The sequence below is a fragment of the Pinus tabuliformis genome, chromosome 1_1 (assembly GCF_031772625.1).
Source record: "Pinus tabuliformis cultivar Carrire ecotype Pingquan chromosome 1_1, CPIR1, whole genome shotgun sequence".
NCBI classification, from domain to species: domain Eukaryota; kingdom Viridiplantae; phylum Streptophyta; class Pinopsida; order Pinales; family Pinaceae; genus Pinus; species Pinus tabuliformis.
In genome coordinates, this window is record NC_142297.1 from 324,487,470 (window position 1) to 324,510,270 (window position 22,801).

Consider the following 22,801-nt stretch of genomic DNA (forward strand, 5'->3'; position numbering starts at 1 on the left):
TTGTTTACTGAAAGTCCAGGAAACTCAAAGAAAATCTTACGGTTTGTAACTCCATTGAAAAAAGTTCTACTTAGTAGCTAGTATTTACTATCTATATTTTAATGATTGAAACTAGTTCTACTTAGTAGTTAGTATATGTAGGTTAGATTAAATATAGTTAATCCAAGTCTGAGTTGCTGGGAGGTTCTGAGCTGATCAATTAAAGTTTTCATAAAAATAATAGAAATGATAGTGAAATGTTGTGCTAAGATTTTTGGTGAGAACCATATTTCCTTGGGCTGTCATGAAGCTCTATAACATTACTTATTTAGAATGTTTAATTTAAATTGTTATGGAGAAGTTTAGTTTCAATTGAATGAGATGTGTATTCCAAAACTTGTTTTGCACAACTATTTGTCTCCTACAAGATTCATGGGCATTCTACATGATTGATATAGAGTTGAATGCAATTGTGTTTATGGCAATGAAGGGGAATATGGAACAAAACTTTTATTATTATCACTCAAATTACCTCTTATTTTAAACAAGACAATTTTATGTTGTAGAGCACAATAGAGTTGAGATGATCTATAATTTGTAATTTAGTATTAAATTAGTTTTTAAATTAAATTGTAAAGACAAGTTAATTAATATTTATGAATAATACTTTATTCTACTATTAATTTAACAACAAAATTATAACTAACATAGTTATAAAAATTAAATCACAAGTAACTACAACTAGATATCAAAACACTTAATTTCTAATCAAAGTACTTACTTCGTAGAACCTTTCATATTGTCAAAATTGTTAAATCTTGTTGTACTCAATTTTAACATAGTTTTTCCATCATTTCATCTATCCTATACTTTTCTTCATTTTAACATAGTTTTTCCATCATTTCATCTATCCTATACTTGTCTTCATATATTTACAGGTCATAAAGTCATTTGGATAATCTTCAAGCATAACAAAAGTATCAAACAAATGTAGCCCATAATCTAGATTTTCTTTGTGAAAATAATTGAAATACCACTTTCGCTGCAGAATTATGACATTTTCGTAGCTATCTACCTTTCGCACCTAAGTCAAAGTACATATCAATGTTTCTCTGATTATGTGCAAAGGTTTAAGGGAATCGATTTCAACATCAAAGAAATGTGGTAAAGGTGGCATCTAAGTGGACTAGTATATGCATTTGAATAAGTTGATGTGTAGATAAAGAGGATTTCCATGATGTTCAGTCAATGTACATGTCAATGTTGCTCTGTTTATGTGCAAAGGTTTCAGGGAATTAATTTCAACATCAAAGAAATGTGGTAAAGATGGCATCAAGTGAACGAGTATATCCATTTGAATAAGTTGACGTGTAGATAAAGAAGATTTGCATGATTTGCTATGACATGGGAAATCGTGCAAAATTGATTTCTTAATTGAATTCAAACACTGAGTGGTAATTCGAAAACTTGCCTTTTGGCATTGATTTCTTTCATTATTAAATCATGAATATTATAATATCACCTTTTATAAGTTAAGGTAGTTGAGAATAGCAAGGTTTTGAAGCACCTTAAATTTGTGACTTATAAATTTTCTCTCGTAATATAAGTACTTTGTTCCAGAATCCAATGTGATTGCGTCATTGATTAATTTAATTTGAGTTCATTCTTCCTTGCACTCAATAGGAGGCCCCCCCTTGAGAGTTGTAAGATAGAGCAGTAATGATCATGATTGGTTCAAATAAAAATAATCTGTCAAGGATTGTAGTTGAATTCAATTCTTTAATTTGAAGTTTTAAAATAGTTTTGAATTTGATTCAAATTAGTTTTCAGTTCAGTCCAACAGAATAAAAACAGTTATTCTTCATATAATAGTTTCAATTATGAAACTATTATGTTCATAGATTATTTTTCAATTAAATTCAAGAGATTAACTATCAATTCTTCTATTAGGATCATTTTCATTTCAAGTCAATAGCATAAATTCCCACTGTGTCATTTCCAATTATTGCTTTCAAAGTAGTTTGTTTTTAGTGTCATTTTCATTTGAAAAGTCTTATGCAAAGAAAATTTGTGTCTCTTTAATGATAATTGAACTTGAGTTAGTCTAAAATTTCTTGCATTTAATTATGATAAATTAGAAATTGTTTTAATAATAAAAAATAGAACCCCTAGTATATATAATGCACATACACTTCACAAGTACACGAACCTTGATTTGACAATTTAATGACATACCTTAACTATCAATTAAATTACCCAACATTTTTGGCACCTTTGATGTACAGTGTGTATATGACTTTATTTTTTATTTACATATCATATTAGATGATTCATTATTTAGATGCACAATTAAAATAATTTAGGATGCATGTATAGAGAGCATGATTCTAGAGGTAGATTTATAAGTAGAGGTAGAGGATGTAGTTCAATATCAACATCACCAACTACCACAACTAGACCACGTAGCGCCACACCATCCACTGCCACTTACATTCCATGGATAAAGGTAAACGCAGACTTCCTAAGATGCATAGGTCTAAAATTCAGCTTAGGAGCTCACAAAATTCATCACGAAAAAATTTAGTTGAAGAACCTATATTCCCTACTAAAGGAGTTGTATTTATCTCTTCAACGTTTCAAAAACTCCTAAGACAAGAGTTAGAAGTGCCTAATGAGGAAGAGGATGAATTTTCTTCTAACATACCATTAGTAGAAGAACCAAAGTAAGAAGTTGACGATGCTATTGTTGAACCTTGTATTAACTCTAAGGAATCTAAAATGGCGGGAGAAGGGGAAGGATAAGTACACAATGGAGATGGTGAAATTAAGGTTGGTGGAGGAAGAGGTAGAGGACGAAATAGAGGAGGACGAGGTGATATAGGTGGAAGAGGAAATAATAAATACTTTCAAGAAGACCTTTATGGATTACCTATCTTGGATGAAGATACCACAACTACCATGAAAAGTATCTCACATTAAATCCTTCACAATTTTCATGGCCTAAGAACTGAGGATCCTAAAACATTCATTTTTTAGTTTGGAGTATTGTGTAGTTTGTATGATTATTTACTTCATACTAAAAAATTGAATCTTTTTCCAACCACTCTAAAAGGTGGATCCCTTAAATGATTCATGGGTCTAGAAACACATTCTATTATAACATGAGCCAATATGAAATGAGTATTCGTAGAAAAATACAAAGATTATTGTATTCACTGTAATCTAAGGAATGAAGTCTTTAGGATGGCTCACAGAGAGGATGAAAACCTTGAAGATCTGGTGGAAAGGGTTTCCTACAATATCAAAAGGGATAAAATGCATCATTTAGATGAAGAGACACTAAAAATCATTTTGTTAAAAACTATAAGAGATGAGTGGATTGATCTCCTTAGTTTAATGAGCAAAGGAGATGTCTCTCAATTTTCATTTGATGAAATTTGTGATTTGTGAAAACACATTGCAAGAGGTAGGGAAAACTATGGTAAAAATCCAAGAGAACTGGTCATTTCGAGAGTAAGCAAATCTGCATCCATAACAGTAAGAAGAGCATAATTAGGAATTTTTCTTGACAATTTAAAAAGATATATCCTTGCAAATCTTAGTGCTCAATTGGATACATTAAGAATACAAAACAAGCAGAAAGTTGAGAATGTTGCACTCCTCTATTTTTTTTTCGTTGGTGTAGGAAAAAGCATGATCTACATGAATGTCCACTTGATAATGTTGAGATATGTGTCATATGTGCACAAAATCATGATACAAAACAATTTCGATCAATTCCTAGGCTTAAGGTTGTTTTCCAAGATGAAGCTGGAACAAGTCAAGCTAAATCTCTTTTTTTGTTCCTCATAATAGATCATGATAGACTAGACAAGCAAGTATGATACAAGATTTCAATGCAAAATATTTATCATATGCGCCACCACAAAGTAATTGGAATGCATGCATGCCTTGGAACACTTGGCCACCCCAATCCCAAAACCAAGCTTGGTCACAGTGTTGGAAAAATTATTATGGTAGGAATCCTGAATATCCTTAATTCCAACAACCATACCCTCAATACCAAACTCAATATTATCCCTCTCAATATTAACAACCTATGAAACAACAATTCCAACCTCGATTGGCTAAAATTCAACCACTTCCCTTGCCATCCACTACATTTCCTCCAAAATCCACTACAACCTATATATAATGTTAAGGGTCTAAATTTTCAAGCTTGTATGATAGAACCTTTAGGTATAAATGATGTCCATCTTAGATATAGTATGGTTTTGTGTTGGGTATACGACCAAAGTCCCACATTGACTAGAAGTGGGGAGGATCATGGGTATATAAGGATGGACAAATATCTCCATTTGTATGAGGCCTTTTGGGGTAAAGCCCAAAAACAAATCCATGGGGGCTTAGGCCCAAAGTGGACAATATCATACCATTGTGGAGATATGTGGTTTCCAGAGTCCTAACAAATGGTATCAGAGCCATGCCTCGAAGTTAGCCAAGTGGATGAATCCTCGGAATGCCGAACGAAGGTGGTGGGCCCCGGTAATATCACGATGGGATCCGTGGATGAGCTCGGTTAGACAGGCAGTGTGCTCCGGATTCTTCATGGACGTGTCCTGGTCCCAACACGGTGAAGAGGAGTTGACCTGGGATAGAGCAAGCTCTCGAGGCAGGTGGTGCTTCCATGTAAGGCGTGTGCTTCCAACGCATTGGGCAGAGAATCCTGTTTGGTAGAGAGTGGACGGATGGATAATCGTTTGAGGGGAGGCTCGATGGTCCTTTGTTCGAGGGGAGGATTGTTGGGTATACGACCAAAGTCCCACATTGACTAGAAGTGGGGAGGATCATGGGTATATAAGGATGGACAAATATCTCCATTGGTATGAGGCCTTTTGGGGTAAAGCCCAAAAACAAATCCATGGGGGCTTAGGCCCAAAGTGGACAATATCATACCATTGTGGAGATATGTGGTTTCCAGAGTCCTAACATTTTGCAAAAGAAATCACCACCAATTGTTAGCCAAGAATTTAAGGAGGATAAAATTCTTGACAAATAAGCATCTCTTGATCAAGAAAATACTCCTCCAAAGGAAGATGTTCATAAAAACTCAAGTGACAATCAAATGAAGAAAAATCCTACAAATTATTTAGTAGGGAAACATTCTCTTTCCCTACAAAGTCCCCCTTTTCTTGAAAGCCTCAAAATTGATAAGGAATAAAACGACAAATTGTTTTACCTGAATATGATATGCTGGATGAATTGAAAATTGTTTGCATCAAAATTTCTTTACTTCGAGATATAAAGTAAATAGCTATATTTGCAAATACAATAATGGAGTTGTGCATTAAAAAACAAGGAAGAAAAATAAAATATCTTTACGATATTCAAATGGTAGGAAATATTACGGATATTATAATGGTGAAACCAATAGTTCAAAAATATCTAGATCCAGGCGGCCCTATTGCAGAAAATCAGATCAATGGTACTGAGATCCCAAATACTTTGATTGGTTTAGGATAAATCATTAATATCATGAGTAAGAACATTAAGGATCAATTAGAGCTTACTAATCTTCAATATACCCCAACTTTATTACAGTTAGCAGATATATCTTTTATCAAAACGGATGGTATATTAGAAGATGTATGTGTATCTTTAGATTCATGGGAGTATCCTGTTGATTTTATAATTTTAAATCCTAAGAAAATTTTAGGATGTCATCCATTGATCCTTTGTGGACCTTGGCTAGCTATAAATCATGCATTCATACATTGTAGATCTGGTGATATGTACATTTATGATGGTAGTTATACTAAGAGATTCACATTGTATCCACCTACAAAAATAATAACTGACATAGAATGTGAAGTTTGGATTGATGATGATATTAAGGAATTTGAATATATTCAACCAATATTTACTCTTTCACAAATAGATGAGGAAGATCGATTGATAAAGTTCATGAACAATAACAATTTTTCTTCATAAGGTGAGCAAGATCAAACCTTTCAATAGAAATGTAATATTGAATATTTATCATCTTGTCAATATAAAGTAGATTTTCATTCTATGGAGAAGTTTGAAAATTCTTTAGTGGAAATTTTTCCAGGTAAAGCATTAAATATTACTAATAAATTGGAAGAATTTCAAAAGAAACAATTAATAAAGATGCTACAAAAAAATTCTTATTAATATGCATGGGAATACACTAATATGAAAGGTATTGATCCTAACACATGTATGCATCAAGTTTACATTCAGGAAAATTTCAAACGAGTTAGACAACCTTAGAGAAGGATGAATCCTAATATGACAGAAATTGTTAAGGAGGAACTACAAAAACTGCTTAATGTAGATTTCAATTATCCAATATCGGATAGTCAATGGGTCTCATCATTAGTGATTGTTCATAAGAAGAATGGAGAGTGGAGAATGTGCATTGATTATATAGAACTAGATAATGCTACTTTAAAATATCATTTTTGACTACCTTTCATTGATCAAGTAGCAGATACCTTAGTAGGGAAGGAATGTTTTCATTTCTTGATGGCTTTAGTGGATATAAACAAATCCAATTGGCTCTAGAAGATTAACAAAAAATAATTATTACATGTCAATGGGGTATGTATTATTACAAGGTACTTCCTTTTGGATTATGTAATGCACCTGCAATATTTCAAAGATAAAATTTAGGTATATTTTCTTATTTGATTCATGATTGTGTAGAAGTTTACATGGATGATTTCATTGTCTATGAAAATAATTTTGAAAAAGCTCTTAAAAAATTAGAAACAACTCTCATTATATGTAAAGAAACAAATATTTCATTAAGTCATGAGAAGTGTTTATGATGTTTAATGAGTGAATTCTTTTAGGCCACCATATTTCGGGTGATGGAATCAAAGTGGAGGTAATTTCTAAAATTTGAGTTCCTACTTGTCAAAGAGATGTTAAACATTTTCTTTATTTTACAAGATATTATAAAAGATTTTTAGAAAACTTCACATAAATAAAATTTCCACTCTTTAAAATTCCTACAAAAGATTATGATTTTCTTGGAATTATGACTATCAGAAAGAATTTGAATCAATGAAGCTGAAAATTACTGAATCATTAATCTAAAGAGGGCCTAATTTGTCTCTCCCTTTTCACATTTCAACCGATGCTTCAGATACAACTCCAGGAGCTGCATTGGGATGGAAATATCTAACTCTTTATGCCATTTATTATACAAGTAAAAAATTGACGTCTACAAAATTAAATTATATGGTAACTGAAAAGGATATTTTAGTTGTTGTTCATGCCATTAATAAGTTTCAACTTATATCATTGGTTATGAAAATTTTAATTCATACATATCATTCTGCTATTATATATTTAATGAAAAAATTAATTACTAATGGCAGGATTACTATATGGTTGTTACTCGTATAGGAATTCAATAATACCATTCTGGAAAGGAGAGGAGAGGAAAACAAAGTTGTCGATTTCCTTTCTAGTATGCAAAATGATAATATTCATGCTCATGTAAAGGAAAATTTTCCTGATGAATATCTCTTTGTAGTGTTTACTAAATCTCCTTGGTTTGCATAAAGGAAGCAATTTATAAAAACTAAGTGTACCTTAATCATGGATAGAGGGAGAATTGTACCCAAATAGACCCAATCTAATCATCCATAGATGTGTCTAAGAGGATAAAGTACTAGAGATATTGAAATCCTGCCATGTTGAATGATGTGGATGACACTTTAATGATAGAAGAAAAACCTACAAAGTCATTATTTTGGGATATTATTGGCCTTCTCTTTTCAGATATGTTAAAGAACATGCCAAAATATGTGACAGTTTCCAAAGAATGTGAAAACCCATATAATTAGATGAGATGCCTCTACAACCTCAGGTACTTGTAGAGCCTTTCAAAAAATGGGATCTAGATTTTGTTGATCTAATCAACCCTCCTTCTAAACATAAAATGTATATTCTTGTTTGTATGGATTATATTAAAAATGGGTAGAAGCTATGCCACTTCCTTTTGCTACTAAAAATGTTGTAGTTACATTTCTCTTTTAGGATATTTTCACGTGTTTTGGTGTCCCAAGGGAGATTGTGACATATCAAGGTGCTTAATTCACATCCAAGTTGGTGTAGAAAATTATGGAGCAATACCAAATCAAGCATTGGAAGTCCACTACATATCATCCACAAGCCAATAATCAAGTGGAATCTACCAATAAGGTACTTGAAGAAATCCTTACCAAGACTGTACACTTGCCTAGAATATATTGGGAAGAAAGGCTTCTAGAGGCACATCGGGCATACCCTACTACACGAAGAAACACTAGAGGACATAATCCATATGATCTTGTCTATGGGAAACAAGTCTTACTTCCAACTTTTAGTGGTGTAAGAACGTTGGGGCTATATCTATCTGAGGCTAAAAAACAAAGGTTGACAAAGTTGAACGAGATAGATGAGATCTGTTAAGATGTTACCCAAAGAATCAACATAGTCCAACAACAGATATCAAGATAACATGATAAATTGATCAAAGTTAAGAACATCAAGCCAGGTGATTTGGACCTTCTTTTTTATTCTAAATTCAAGGATTTTGAATAAAAAATTTAGACTCATAAGCTTGGACCTTATGAAATAGAAACTATTTTTGATAATGGAGTAGTTAGAATTAGGACTATTGATAACGAAGATATCACCTTCCTTGTTAATGGGAATAGATTAAATCTATATCATAAGCCCTTAAAAATGGTGGGACTTGTCAAATATTGGCAAAAAAAATCTTATTTCAAGCTGGTTTCCAAAACGAGATTCTTCTCCACATCCTCCAACTAGATTGTAATTTCCTTTCTTTAAATTGAAAAATAAAAGAGAAAAAGAAAGAGAGAAAATATAAAAATAATAAGTACAGACATGAAAACCAACATTATAGGCATATCTATACAAAAAATCTTAATTGAAATTCAAGAATTCTTTCCAGTTTTGGTTTTTGTAATCGCTTGTCTTGTCCCATTGCCCTTTTTCCCCTCATTTTTCTTATTATATATATATATATATATATATATATATATATATATATATTCTTTTATGTTTTATGTTTAATAAAGTCTTTTACACATGGTTTTCTCCACGCATTCTCAGAATTCATCAACACCATTAAGGATCAACCATAGTAGCAACAAAATTTTCATGTAAAATTATGAGGTTCACCAAAATAACTACAAGATTTTAAAATAAAATTGTGAGGTTCAACAAAATAGCTACAAAAGTTTCAAATTTTCCTAGCTCCATTCAAATTCTACAACTAGTCACATACCTACAAACATTATTCAACTAATAAGAATCCATGAGGCATCACAAGTATACAAAATGTAAAAAGGCTACAACAAGAGGTATGGGAAAAGGATATTAAGTTAATTTTGATTTAAGGAAAGATATATTTATGGGTCTACATAATAATTTTGATACCTTTTCTTTTTCAATTATGACCATGTACTAAAATCTTGACTGAACTTGTCATATTATTATTCGTAACTTAACCCGCTTCAATATGATAAACTCATTCCACCACATTCAAATGATTCGAAAGATCTCACCATTTTTATAAAAATTGATCGAATGAATTCATGGAAAATCATTAGTAAAAGAGGAGTTATATTCATACTCGATCACTTATTTATTTTACTCGTACTTTGCATCCATCAATCCCATTCTCCGCCACTATGTCCATATTCATCCATCCTATCAAAAAAGAGGTCGTTTGAGGGTTTAACATTTCTACCACCATGGGAGTTACTGTCGGATTTTAGCCACATGGAGCAAATTTCTCAGTGCCTACCCACGAATCATAAATCATTTACAACAAGTGTGATATATTTAATTCTTTAAAAAACTCAATGATTATGAAGTGGAGGTCACAAGAGATTTTACTAGAGAATTTGATGGCCTAGAGGCCAAAATAGGAGAAATAAGGCTTAAAATATCTAAATCATTCATAATAGATGCGACAATACTTCCTTGAGATGGAGAAAGTTGGTTTAAGAGTCAGAGACTTAAGGATGAATACTAGAAGTTTCTTGCATAATCCACACATGGATACTTCAACATTTAAGAAATGAGTTCCAGTCACGACTCTCAAAAGCAAATGGAGGAAACTGCTGTTAGCACTCCAAAGATTCCTCACCAGTGAAGGTTGGTTGAAGACTTTACTCTTTTACCATGCAAGGTTTCTTATGCATTTTGTTAAAGGAAAAGAACTAAATTTTCCTTATTACTTAATGTGGAGCTTGAAAAAAAATGGCCTTAAATATACAAAGAGACTCTAGGAATATGGGTAGAGATTTGTATCACCATGGTTTGATAAATATTCTTGTTGACACTCACGTGAACTCTACTTGTGATAATTGGGAAGATTTTCTAGTTAGAAATCATTTTGTAGAAATTTCAAAGGAGGATTAGTAAAAACTAAGAAAATTTGACGAAGGACATCTCAAAACTCTAACCTTGAGACTGATTTAGAAGAAGAAGAGGGTTTGACTGGCTATGAAGTAGAACAAATGGAATTTTCACAAGAAGAAACACAGGATGACATCCCACTCAACGAATATTTTGAAAAAAATAAATAGAAAATATGAAACAAGATATTAGAAGAAAGAAAGACAGCAAGAACAAACAAGAACCAGAGAGCACAAAGAAGACAAAAGCAGCTGAAAAAAATCAAGGAAAGATACAAAGAAAGGGAAACGAAAGAAGGATTACACAAGAAGTGGTAGAGTTATAGTAGAAGTTAAGAAGAAGCAAATGAGTTTCCAAGAATTCAAATGAGCCAGCAGGTCAACAACCTCCAGATACCATTCATATTGAAGAGGAAGATTATATTAACATAAGAAAAAAGGAAAAATCTTCATTCCATCAAATCCCAATGAGAAAAAGTCTCGAATTTGATCCAACCTAGCAAGAAGTTTATGGATATTTGGAGACTTTGTAGCAAAGATCATAAATGAAGGTAAAATCTATTGTTGGGTTATGTTATATTATTTCCACGTAGTTAATAGGGGGCTTGAAGGGCACCCGTAACCCCACTTTATGAGGTCCGGGGCAGCGCCTCGGAAAATTTTGGTTTTGGACCATATGTTAGGTTGGGCGGACCCACCTATGGTTTTGTGCATGATTTTCGCACATGTTTTTTGGACGCGATGGTTTTCGGTCCATGGTATTGGATGCTTCGGCATGTATAAATATGTATTGTAACATTGAAAGGAACATAATGAAAAATCAAGCTGGTAGTCCCGGTTTTGGGATCCAGGGAAAAATCTCTGTGCATATGTGTTTTATGGGTTATGCTATCGCATTGTTTATTTTCTTTGTTTAAGAATTCGTATGCAGGTAATTTCTGTACAGGGTTAAAACCTACATCTATTGAATCAACTAATTTCATGAATAATTTTTATATGATGATGTTCCTATAGTTGATTCAGAAACTCATACAACTACTTCTCAAGGGAAACAAGAAACTATTCATATTCTCAAGCAAGACACTTATGAGTTAGAAGTAATGAAAGTATATAAGAGAAGAAAATGAAATGGTTATTTAAAGCACAAAATGACACTATGTTGTTAACAATGTGTTTATGGTATAAGAAAAGAAAAAATATTAAAGAAGACAATAAAGTGCTAAAAAATAAGGTCAAAGGGCTATAATAAAAACTTCTCATGAGAAAACCTAGACCATCTATTAATGTGAAAAATAAGGAGATCCCAAACAATATGGATTTGTTTATTCAAGGCTCAAAAGAAGCACAATAGCAAGGAGATTTCTTCAATTTTGAGTTTTATGCATGAGGACATGCAACATCCTCAATGTGGGGGGGTGTTGGATCCTCGAATTGTCCTCAATTTTGACATCATTTTTCCCTTGTTTTCATTCATCTTCTACTTTTTTTTAATATATTTACAGGTCATCGGATCATTTGGGTCATCTTTAGGCATTAACAAAGCTATAAAACAATTGTAGCCCGTAATCTAAATTTTCTTTGTAGAAAATGATTGAAATATCTCTTTGACTACCAAATTGTGATATTTTTGTAGCTAATTACATTTTTGCAGCTCAATCCATGGTTAGATAGGGTTTAGAGACTTTCCAGGTGAACAAAATATATGAGAAGATGCCAAATTTCAAAAGACATGAACACCCACCTATTGTGCCTACTCAAAAAATTATCATGACTGAGAATTTGTTTTGTCAAAATAGAGGTCAACATTGCTTTATTTACACATACATGTTTCGTGGAATTGGTTTCAACATTAAACGAACGTGGAAAAGATGGCATCAAGAGAGTAAGTATTTGCATTTCAATAAGTTAATATGTAGATAAAGAAGATTTGCATGATTTTCTACGATAGAGAAAATCATGCAAGATTTTTTTCTTCATCGAATTCAAACACCAAGTGGAAATTCCAGAACTTGTCTTTCAACATCGATTTCTTTAATTGTTAAATCAGAAATAGTATAAATATTACCTTGATTTATAAGTCGAGGTCGTAGATAATAGCAAGGTTTTGAAGCACTTTAAATTTGTAACTTAATACTCTATTTTGGAAATATAAGCACTATGTTCCAGACTCCAATGCCATTCTATCGTTGAGTGATTTGATTTTAGTTTGTTCTTCCTTGCACTGAACAGGAGGCCCCCCTAAAGAGTCATAAGATAGAGTAGTTGTTTTATCTTGATTCATTTAATTTACATTCTTCTATAATTAGTTTCATGCTTTATCATTAGTTATTACTATTGATTCCATTATTCACTTACTGTTGATTCCATTGTAACAGGTCGAGCGATTTATAAAATCAAAATACCAAAAACATTCTCTTTATAAGTTCTTTAGTTAAATTTCTAGCTTAGTCTCAAATTTAAACAAGTTTAATGATCATGATTGGTTGCACCTGCCAATAATATTTCAAGGCTTGTAGTTGAATTCATTCATTTAATTTGAGATGTTATAATTGTTTGAACTTCATTCAAATTAGTTTTAATTCAGTCTAATAGAATAAATTCATTTTTTTCTCATAGAATAGTTTCAATTTTGTTCATAGATTAGTTTTTAATTTAGTTCAATAGATTAAATTTCAATTATGTCAATAGGATAGTTTTCATTTCAAGTCAATAACATAAATTCTTATTCTCTCATTTTCAATTCTTTCTTTTAGAGTAGTTTTCTTTTAAAGTCATTTTGATTTGACAAGCCTTATGGAAAGAACATGTGTGTCATTTTAAAGAGAATTGAACTTGAGTTAGTCTAAACTTCCTTGCATTAATTCTGATATATTAGAGTTTAATTTCATAATAAAAATATAATTCTTAGTATATATAGTACACATAAACTTCGCAAGTATACAAACCTTGGTTTGACAATTTAATGACGTAATTTAACTATCAATTAACCTACCCAACAACAAAAAAATCATTAAAAAAATAAATAAATATCATTAGTCATTTAAATATTTTCCAAATATTATAAGTTTGTCTATTAGCATTAAATTGGTTGCATTTGACACATTCACTTTGACTAAAGAAAGGAATAAAGTTGTATTAGATTAAATGGCTTTAACAAAATTTGCACATTAAGTTTTTTTCATGGTAACTGAGACAAATATTTTGTGTTTGGTTAGATGAAATGAGGTAAAATAGCTTCAAAAAAATGATTGAAACAAATGAAAAGTTGAAGACTCACCTCCTAATCAATGCCAAACAATCTCTCATTTTGCAACGATTTAAAGTGGAATCTGGAACTTCAAAGTGGGATGTTGGTAATGTCCCTACTAATGTGCACTAGTAAAATTAGTTTGAATCCCATACCCCAACCTATACACCTTAAAATTTTCATCCCTTAAAATGAAATGAAGAGCTCCAATGCATTACATTGGATTTGTGGCCATCCAAGTGTCCACCTCGGATGGAATTTCAAATCCTTTGGCCTAGTAGAAAATATACACCCAAATATTAATAAATCATTTTCTCGATCAATTTCTTGAATTCTTAATATACCTTGGACGCAAGAATTATAAAAACTATAAGCAAATAAAAGAAATTCAACAAAGTTACGAAAGATCAAGAGATTCTAAAAATTAGTAACTATATATCAATAAAACTTTCTTCATAAAATTAGGAAATAATTATTCACACTATTCTAAAAACTAATTGTTTTTTACTAATTTAACTATATTCATTGAAATGGAAGTTTTATGTTATAGTAGTTACTTTAGGAAAATAAAATTATAAAAATATGAATGGAAAAAAGCTAAGTCATATTAAAAATTAACAAGGAAAAAAAAACTATGATTAATGGAATTGGAATTGAAAATAGAAAAAAAAAAATGACATAAAAAATAGTATAAGACAACTTAAAAAGGAAAAAGTTTTTTAAATTATTTTTTCATCTTTGAAAGTTGTCATCTTAAATGGAAAATACTAGAAAAAAAATATAATTCATGAAAGTGGAAAAATAGAAAAGAAAACATATCAAAATAAAAAAAAAATTAAATAAAAAAGAAATAAAACTAAAGAAAACATTATAATTTAGTTCATTTTAATAATTATTTTTCATTTTAGCAATATGAGATGTTAGATATCATTTTTTGGGATTCAACTGCATTAAGTAAGTCATTCATCTATGGCCATTTCCATGAGAGGTAGTCATAAGTTGACTAATTTCTCATGATTTTTGAATAGTCCACTTAGCACTCATTGTTGCATCAGGTGATGCTCACAGGGGTGAAGAAATGGGATTCAAACTAGTGAAATAAATCACATAGTTTCAATCATCACTAGTGTCAATCATCACTTCCGGGGCTTGCACCCGGTAACCAGGACATCCTAGAAGGTCACCCATCCCAGGTCACCTCTGGTTCAAGCACGCTTAACTATGAAGTTTCCCCCACAATCAAGCCCACTTAGCTTGCTACCCGATTTGCAAAACCTTAGCAAGTATTGTGCATCATGAACCATTCAAGTAAAGATCCCTTCACTCTTTTGAATTAAGTATTGGGGGTTTTCACAGTGAATTATATTAGATATCATTTTTTGGGATTCAATTGCGTTAAGTAAGTCATTCATCTGTGACCATTTCCATGAGAGGTAGTCGTAACTTGACTAATTTTTCATTATTTTTGAATAGTCCACTTAGCACTCATTGCATCAGGTGATGAGAGGTAGTCATAAACTAATTTATCATGAGTTTTTAATAGCCTACTTAGCACTCATTACATCAGATGATGCTCACATGGGTGAAGAAATGAGATTGAAACTAGTGAAATAAATCACATAGCATCAATGATCACTTTCGGGGCTTGCACCCAGTAACCAGGACTTCTCGGGAGGTCACCCATCCCAAGTCACCTCTGGCTCAAGCGTGCTTAACTGTGGATTTTTACCCACAATCAAGCCCACTTAGCTTGCTACCATATTTGCAAAACATTAGCAAATATTGTGCCTCATGAATCATCCAAGTAGAGATCCCTTCACTCTTTTGAATTAAGTATTGGGGCTTTTCACAGTGGATTATATTAGATATGATTTTTTGAGATTCAACTGCGTTAAGTAAGTCATTCATCTATGACCATTTCCATGAGAGGTAGTCGTAATTGGACTAATTTCTCATGATTTTTGAATAGTCCACTTAGCACTCATTGCATCAGGCGATGCTCACAAGTGTGAAGAAATGGGATTCAAACTAGTGAAATAAATCACATAGTGTCAATCATGACTTCCGCGGCTTGCACCCAGTAACCAAGACTTCCCAGGAGGTCACCCATCCCAGGTCGCCTTTGGCTCAAGCGTGCTTAATATGCGATGTATCATAGCATAAGTGTTTTGATTTTATTGTGGTTTGATTCCTACTTCTATTTACCATTTATTTAATTTATATTACTACATTAATATTAATTCATTTCATCCCGGATGCGGGTGTTACGTTGCCAGCTCAGGGAGAGCCACTTGCCCCGCACGGGAGGCCACGTGAAGGCTGGAGGTCTTTAATGCCTCTCGCCGCCAACACCTTCAGCCGGGCAATGCAGATTAATGGCCTTAATGAAGGCGCTGAGAATGATGGAGAGGTCGCAGATCGCATTCAATGCGGGAGAACTCCAAAGGAATGTTGATGGCTTTAAGAAATTGGGAATGTGGGCAGGCGGAGCTCAGTTCGACGAGGTATTTGCCCAGAGCTCTGAGCAAAGCGGTGACATTGTTGATTTGGGTGAGGCTGGCACCTTGCTGGTTATTCCCGATTCTTGCCTGTGTGCAATTGAGCTCTGTCCTGAGCCAAATTGGAGGGGAGAATTGATGGAGGAGGAGTGCGGAGATAGCAGGCCCTCATCCGCTTTGGAGAAAGTCAAGGAAGTCGAGGGTAGCATGGTGCGAGAGAGGATGCCATGCAGAAGAGGAAGGAGCTCAGGGCGTGGTAACTCCTCCCGCTCACCCGCAGCGGACACTCACCACCACTGTTGTTGCTGTTACTGTCATCGAAGAGTGGGAGCTTCCCCTGTTCAAGCAAGTCAGTTTATGGAGGCTGGGGGATCCAATGATGGTGCGCCGAGACTCCCTACGTTTGGCTCAGTTATTTTTACTTTGGGTGGCTCCAGGGACAATGCTGGCATTAACGCCCACATTTCAGTACTATTTACCAGGATCCCTGAGGAGAATGAGGGCGGATTGCAGCGGCCCCCCGCTAAGGAAAATCCTGAGGAGCATGATGGCGGATTGCAGCAGCCCCTTGCTGAGGAAAATCTCGCGGTTGATATAGGGAAACGTCCAATGGGGGAGGCATCAAGTTCGGGGGGCAATTCACTGCAGGGGCCTCAGCAAGTACATGGCCGAGCTCGCGAACCAGAATTACCAGCCTCTATGGCAATGTGGGATGGATACCCAGAGGGACAAGGCTGGGCTAGAATTCTGGAAGCGGAACCAGAGGAATAATCCCCAGCGGCACTCCCTCGCTTGTTTCGGTCGGGTATGGGATCGTGGTCGGTTTCGTGTTCCCTCCTCTTGTCTTATGTCTTATGTCGTCTGTCTCATGTCTTGTGTTGTTACTTGTCTCCTTCTCTGTTTTGGGTCATGTTCAAAGACAATGTAGTTTCTCTGTTTTGGGTCATACGCGCAGCTTATATAGAGTTCTGGGTTACATGTCATTTGAAAGATGCCCCTGCGTGGGCTTTTTTAGTACTATATGGAATCATTACTGTAACTGGTGCACTGGTCAAGACTGGTATTATAACCATGTGCAAGAGAATTTTGAGTCAGTCAAAGCCGCCCATGGAGCCACAGTTGGACATGGGCAGCCAGTCCTCTTGAATGTAAGTTTTATCTGTACATATTAATATAATAGTAGTTAGTGTTGCTGAGAAAAAAAAAAATATTAATTCATTTCAATATAATATTATAATCATTGTAATTCTAAAATATAATTATCCATTTCAAATTTATTAGTTAATTGAATAAATATTTATTGTTTATTTATAACTCATATATATTAAAATACCTATTTCTATTTATTTATAATATTGAATAAAAATAATCAAAATGGTATATATTGACACAGATAAATAAATTTTATGTGAATGTGTAGTGTAAATATCTAAATAATGAATATGAATTTATGTTCCAACTTTCCTATACCTATTTCTATTTATTTATAATATTGAATAAAAATAATTAAAATGATATGGGTTAACAAATAATTTATTTATAATATTGAATAAAAATAATTAAAATGATATGCGTTAACAAATAAATAAAGTACATGTGAATGTGTATTGTGAATATAATATGAATGTGTCAACAAACTTTCCTTAATAGCAAAACGGATAGCAAAAATGGTATCTATTTTAATGGTTATTCTTACGTTTTTATTTAATTCGATTATTTATTTGAAAAAATTATAATAATTCGAATACAACGTAAAATTTAATTAGAATAATTAAAAAAATATTGTTATCCTCTCATCTACTACCATTTATCTCTAATTAAATTAATGTTTTTTTAAAAAAGCATCAAAATAGGCAAGGCACTATATTAAGTCAATTTTAGATTTATTTTATATAAGCAATTGATAACCTGGTAATGGATGCTCAAAACGTTTTATTTATATTAAGAGTTTCATTGTTTGCTCATAATTTTGTCTACTTGTATCGATTGAAATCACTCATTCCCATTAGTAAGAATCGGAAAAGTTGATTCTTTAAATTGTTACAACAATATTGAGATCCGATTCGTGCTTCCGAAATGAAGGACGGTTGAAATATTCATACCTATGTTCAATTAGTAAATAGCATAGCACATTTAATCGTTTGAAAGGTGATGAAGTATAAATGTGGGTTTTGGCCAAAAATTTGCTTCTCTATAAACCGTTAATCTGCGATTTATTAAAACTCGAACATAAAATCTTATTAAAACAACTACAATTTTTGCTTATGCACAAATAATGGATATTGCAGCTACGCTTGTGAAAACTACATACAAGGCGATTTCACGTACAGTAAATTCCTCTCTATTGCACCTTTTGCTCAATGGAATCCACAAGACATCTCCGGGCTCTTAATGGATTCCACGAGACATGTCCGGGCTGTTAACTAGGCACGAGTTCCTAGAATAAAATTCTATTACGTATCCGGAGCTACGAATGAAGGAGATCCAACGAAAATTTTATTTTAAAATTTCGCAAGGCAATACCTGGTCAATTCCAGAAATCAATGCATGACTGAACACCGGTAAAGTTCAACTGAGTTCTTGAAAATCTGAACTATCGTTAATCATTCTCATGATAATCATAGCCAAGCTTCAGATTCAGCGATATTTCATATGGGTGAGTGCATATGATCAAACTATAAAGTCCACTGTTTGCAATCCAAATCAGTGAGCTCACACACATCCATAATTTTGAGAGCTGCTTTCTTTTTCCTCATCAACATGGTCGTAAGATGCCTGAAAACAATTTCGTCATATGGAATGGTGAGTCCCATTTGGTATTCAAAGCCATATTCCTCCTCCGCTTTTTCCAGCAATGCACTGAAGAGGGAATGATTGAAAAAAGTGGTGGGGATGACAAATCTACTTCGTTCGGTGCCAATGTAAACCACACAGTGTCCTTTGGGAACATCTTTCGGAAGAGCGGTGCATGATTTTCCCTGCTTCATGTCATGCTCCAATGCCAAATACCGCCTCTTCTTTAGAGAAAGTAGAGATCCTAATGCCTTGTAGAGATTGGCAACCCTGGAAATGACTTTCATCTTCTCCTTCAAAAACAGAAAGTGAGTTTTCCCCGTTCTCTCTGTCATCGAATTCAAGCAACACAATTATAAATCAAGTAAATAACGAGATTCCCACCCAAAACTTTGGTGTTAAGATATAGATTTGTTCGCCTTATTTATAGCAATTCATAGAGACACAAGCTGGAATGCTGCAGGAGAAAGTAGCTAATGTGCAGTTATTGTGTACGTACAAGATTCACCATCTAGTATTTTATTACGTACGGTTCGTAATGCAAGGATGAGGCTTTTGATGATGCTCAATTAGCATTCGAGTGGACAGGAGGTAACACGTACAAGAAAGCAATGAATGAAGCATACCAATAAACCGTTACAGTGCCAGCGATCTATCGCCATCAGTAATAATGAAAATTCACTTTCAGGGATTGAAAATTGAATTTAGCTTTTTGGATTTTTCAGACTGAGAGGACTGGAATTCGACATTCTATGTAACGCTCTTTTAATTTGTAAACGTATTTGATGTCGATTAGAAATTCCGTAATGTCACCTGCGAACTTTTGAGGGTACAAAATTTTTGAAACCATAGTTTTGATAGGTAACCATTTAAGTCATTCCTCATAAATGTAGTCATGAATCTTGAAACCCTAAAGGTAAGCATAAGTTACAGCTATATTTTGGGGGCAAAGAGTAGGTTAATAGTTACTATCTCGAATCTAAGGATATTAAAAAAAATTATGATTGGTTTTTTTCTTATAATATACAAACTATTGTTCCTAATTCCACTAATAAATCCTTTTTCCGAGTGATTTAATTTTTGCATAAAATTCCCTAACTTGCCATTAACGTAAAATGAAGAGTTAAAAACAAAAAAACTAACCCGTCACCAAATTTTCAGTGGATAGGCGAAGTAAATATCAAATTACAGGCCTGGAGAGGGTTCTTGCAAATTTGGAATTCCATCTTCAAAATTATCATTTTGACAATAGTCGGTCCAGGGAATTTTGAATGCTCGAGTGTGCTCTCCTGGAACAAAGAGACAAGGTGGGCTTCGGGCTCCAGGTTTTCAAGAGACATAAAGGGCCAGTGCCTCGTCTGATTTGTTAACTGTTCAACTGATCTGCAATTGTACAGTAAAGTCACATGTAACGGTGGGTCGGCCTGTCAGGTGAACGGCCTACAAAAGCCGTATTCTATTTGTTAGATATTTTGGATGGTTTTTTTTCTTTAATAATCTGGTGGCGAGTGGTGGGATTTGTTGAAATGATAAGTTCAGATATTTTTCATAGTGCGAATCCAAAATTTCACCAACACTTTTTAATAAGATTTCAGGAAAAAAAAAACTTTAAAACGTGTTTACACAACCCACGAGCAAAATCTGATGTCCCGTCATATGCGAATCGATGGAAATAACATACAGTGAGTGACTATGTACACTGGAGTTCAAAAGAAAACTGTTTAGAAAGAACCCTGGAGTTCACATTATTGTCATTATATTTCTGGTGTTGGTTGACTAGTACAGTTACATCAGTTGAATAGCTGATAAATGTTGATAGACCAAACCTCATCTTTCGCCACTAAGCGGTATGATAGCAGGCCCCTCTGGTGGTCTGCTCTATATGGCCAGGAGTTTTTTGTCTTTTATGGAAGGTTTTTCCTTTAATGGTTAGACTCGCATTGTTTTAGCCATCCAAGACCGTGTGCGAGCCAAACACACCCACACACGTCTCAAAACAATTAGCGGAAAGATCCTTTTCAAGTTTCAAAATAAAATGATTTTTAGCGCATTAGGTTGATCATTTCCGTTTAAAGTGGCTCCATACCAAACGCATTCAAAATTGTATATTCTTTAATAGACTTGTTATATAACACTTCTGCTGGTTATATATATGTTATATTTACCTCACATGCACAAACACAATTTCAATTACCACCATGCCTTACACGAGTGCTGAAGGATCCACACCACTGTACTGAGGATTCACACCAAAGGGTTGTGTCCAAATTCCGGAGTTGGGGTTATCTTCCTTCGCTGGTTGTCAATGATCTTAGACCCGACCTCTGAATAGTCTTTTTCAAATGTTGGGTCAACTTTGTCCGAAGGCTTGCCCATAAATGCAACCCAATTTATTATTATTATGTTGGGAATTTCTGATAATTCCAAACAAAACTGAACAAAACAGAACAATACTATGTTTTAACACAGTGAAAATAGAAGAAAAATAATCGCTTGGCTGAAACTGGTGTTTCAGAAACGCAGTTTCGTCAGTTGTTGAATGCAGTGTTTCAGCAACGGTGTTTCAGCAATGTTGAAACTCGTGTATCAGCAATATTGAAACTCGTGTATTAGCAACACTCTGTTTTGACGTCAAGGCTATTTTCTGCTTAGGATGTATCAGCAACATTCTGTTCTGACGTCAAGACTATTTTCTACTTACGGTGTATCAGCAACACTCACAAAAACTTGTACTCATTAACAATAAACTAATTGTTACAAAAACATCTTCCTCACATAGAGGGATTTTCACAAAAGATTATGCTGAAGAGCATCTTCCTCTTGACAAAGGGATTACAACAATTTATGCTGAAAAACATCATCCTCTTGACAGAGGGATTCACCAATTTATGCTGAAGAGCATCTTCCTCTTAACAGAGGGATTGACCAATGACTATGCTGAAAAACATCTTCCTCTTAACAAAGGGATTCACCAAGGGACGCTTCAGTTCCACACAAATATCATCCTCCTAATAGAGGGATTCTCCAACATGCCTTCTTCAGAGGCTCTTCAATCTATGTCTTACATTCATTTAGCACATACGCGCTGCAGCTTATTGCCTTTTGTTTTCTCAATAGAACAACTGCAAATATTTCATGCTGCTGTGTTTTCTACCCTCTCTCACAGCAAACAATCACAAAACAAATTACATTCAAATTTGCATTGCTGTGCATTTCACTATTCTAGAAGCATTTTTCTTCACACTGCTGTGTGCTCTCCTCTGCTCTCTATCTCATCTACACTATTGTATCTACACATATATAGTGCAATAGGGGTCATAACAGTCCATCAACCGCTTCAACTCTCTGACAGAGTTTCTACTGCAATATGTTGCTCATAATGAACGAAATCTGATCTTTCTGACATTCTGTTGTGCTTCTTGAGTCGGTTGTGTGGAAACCCATAGTTGATAAATGTTGCGGCCGGCTTGAGGCTAGTTCTTTTCACTTTCGGCCATTCTGCTCTTTAATGCGGTTGTTTAGAAGTAATGGCATAGCAATGGATCTGATCTTCCTCCTTCGGGAACACAAAAACAATTAAAGGGTGAAAATACGATAATGGCGGTGGCCTCTTCTTTTTTAAGTAAAGTAGCTACTATTGTTCAACTATTCACTGCAGTTCAAATTACAATTTCAACACTCTCCTTTAATTTCAACTGCTCGGTTATCACTCATACCCAGACACTTCATTAAAAATTTAAAACTTTTCTGATCCAATGGTTTGGTCAGAATATCTGCTACCTGCTCCTTCTCTGCTCTCATGGGAGATTTAATTC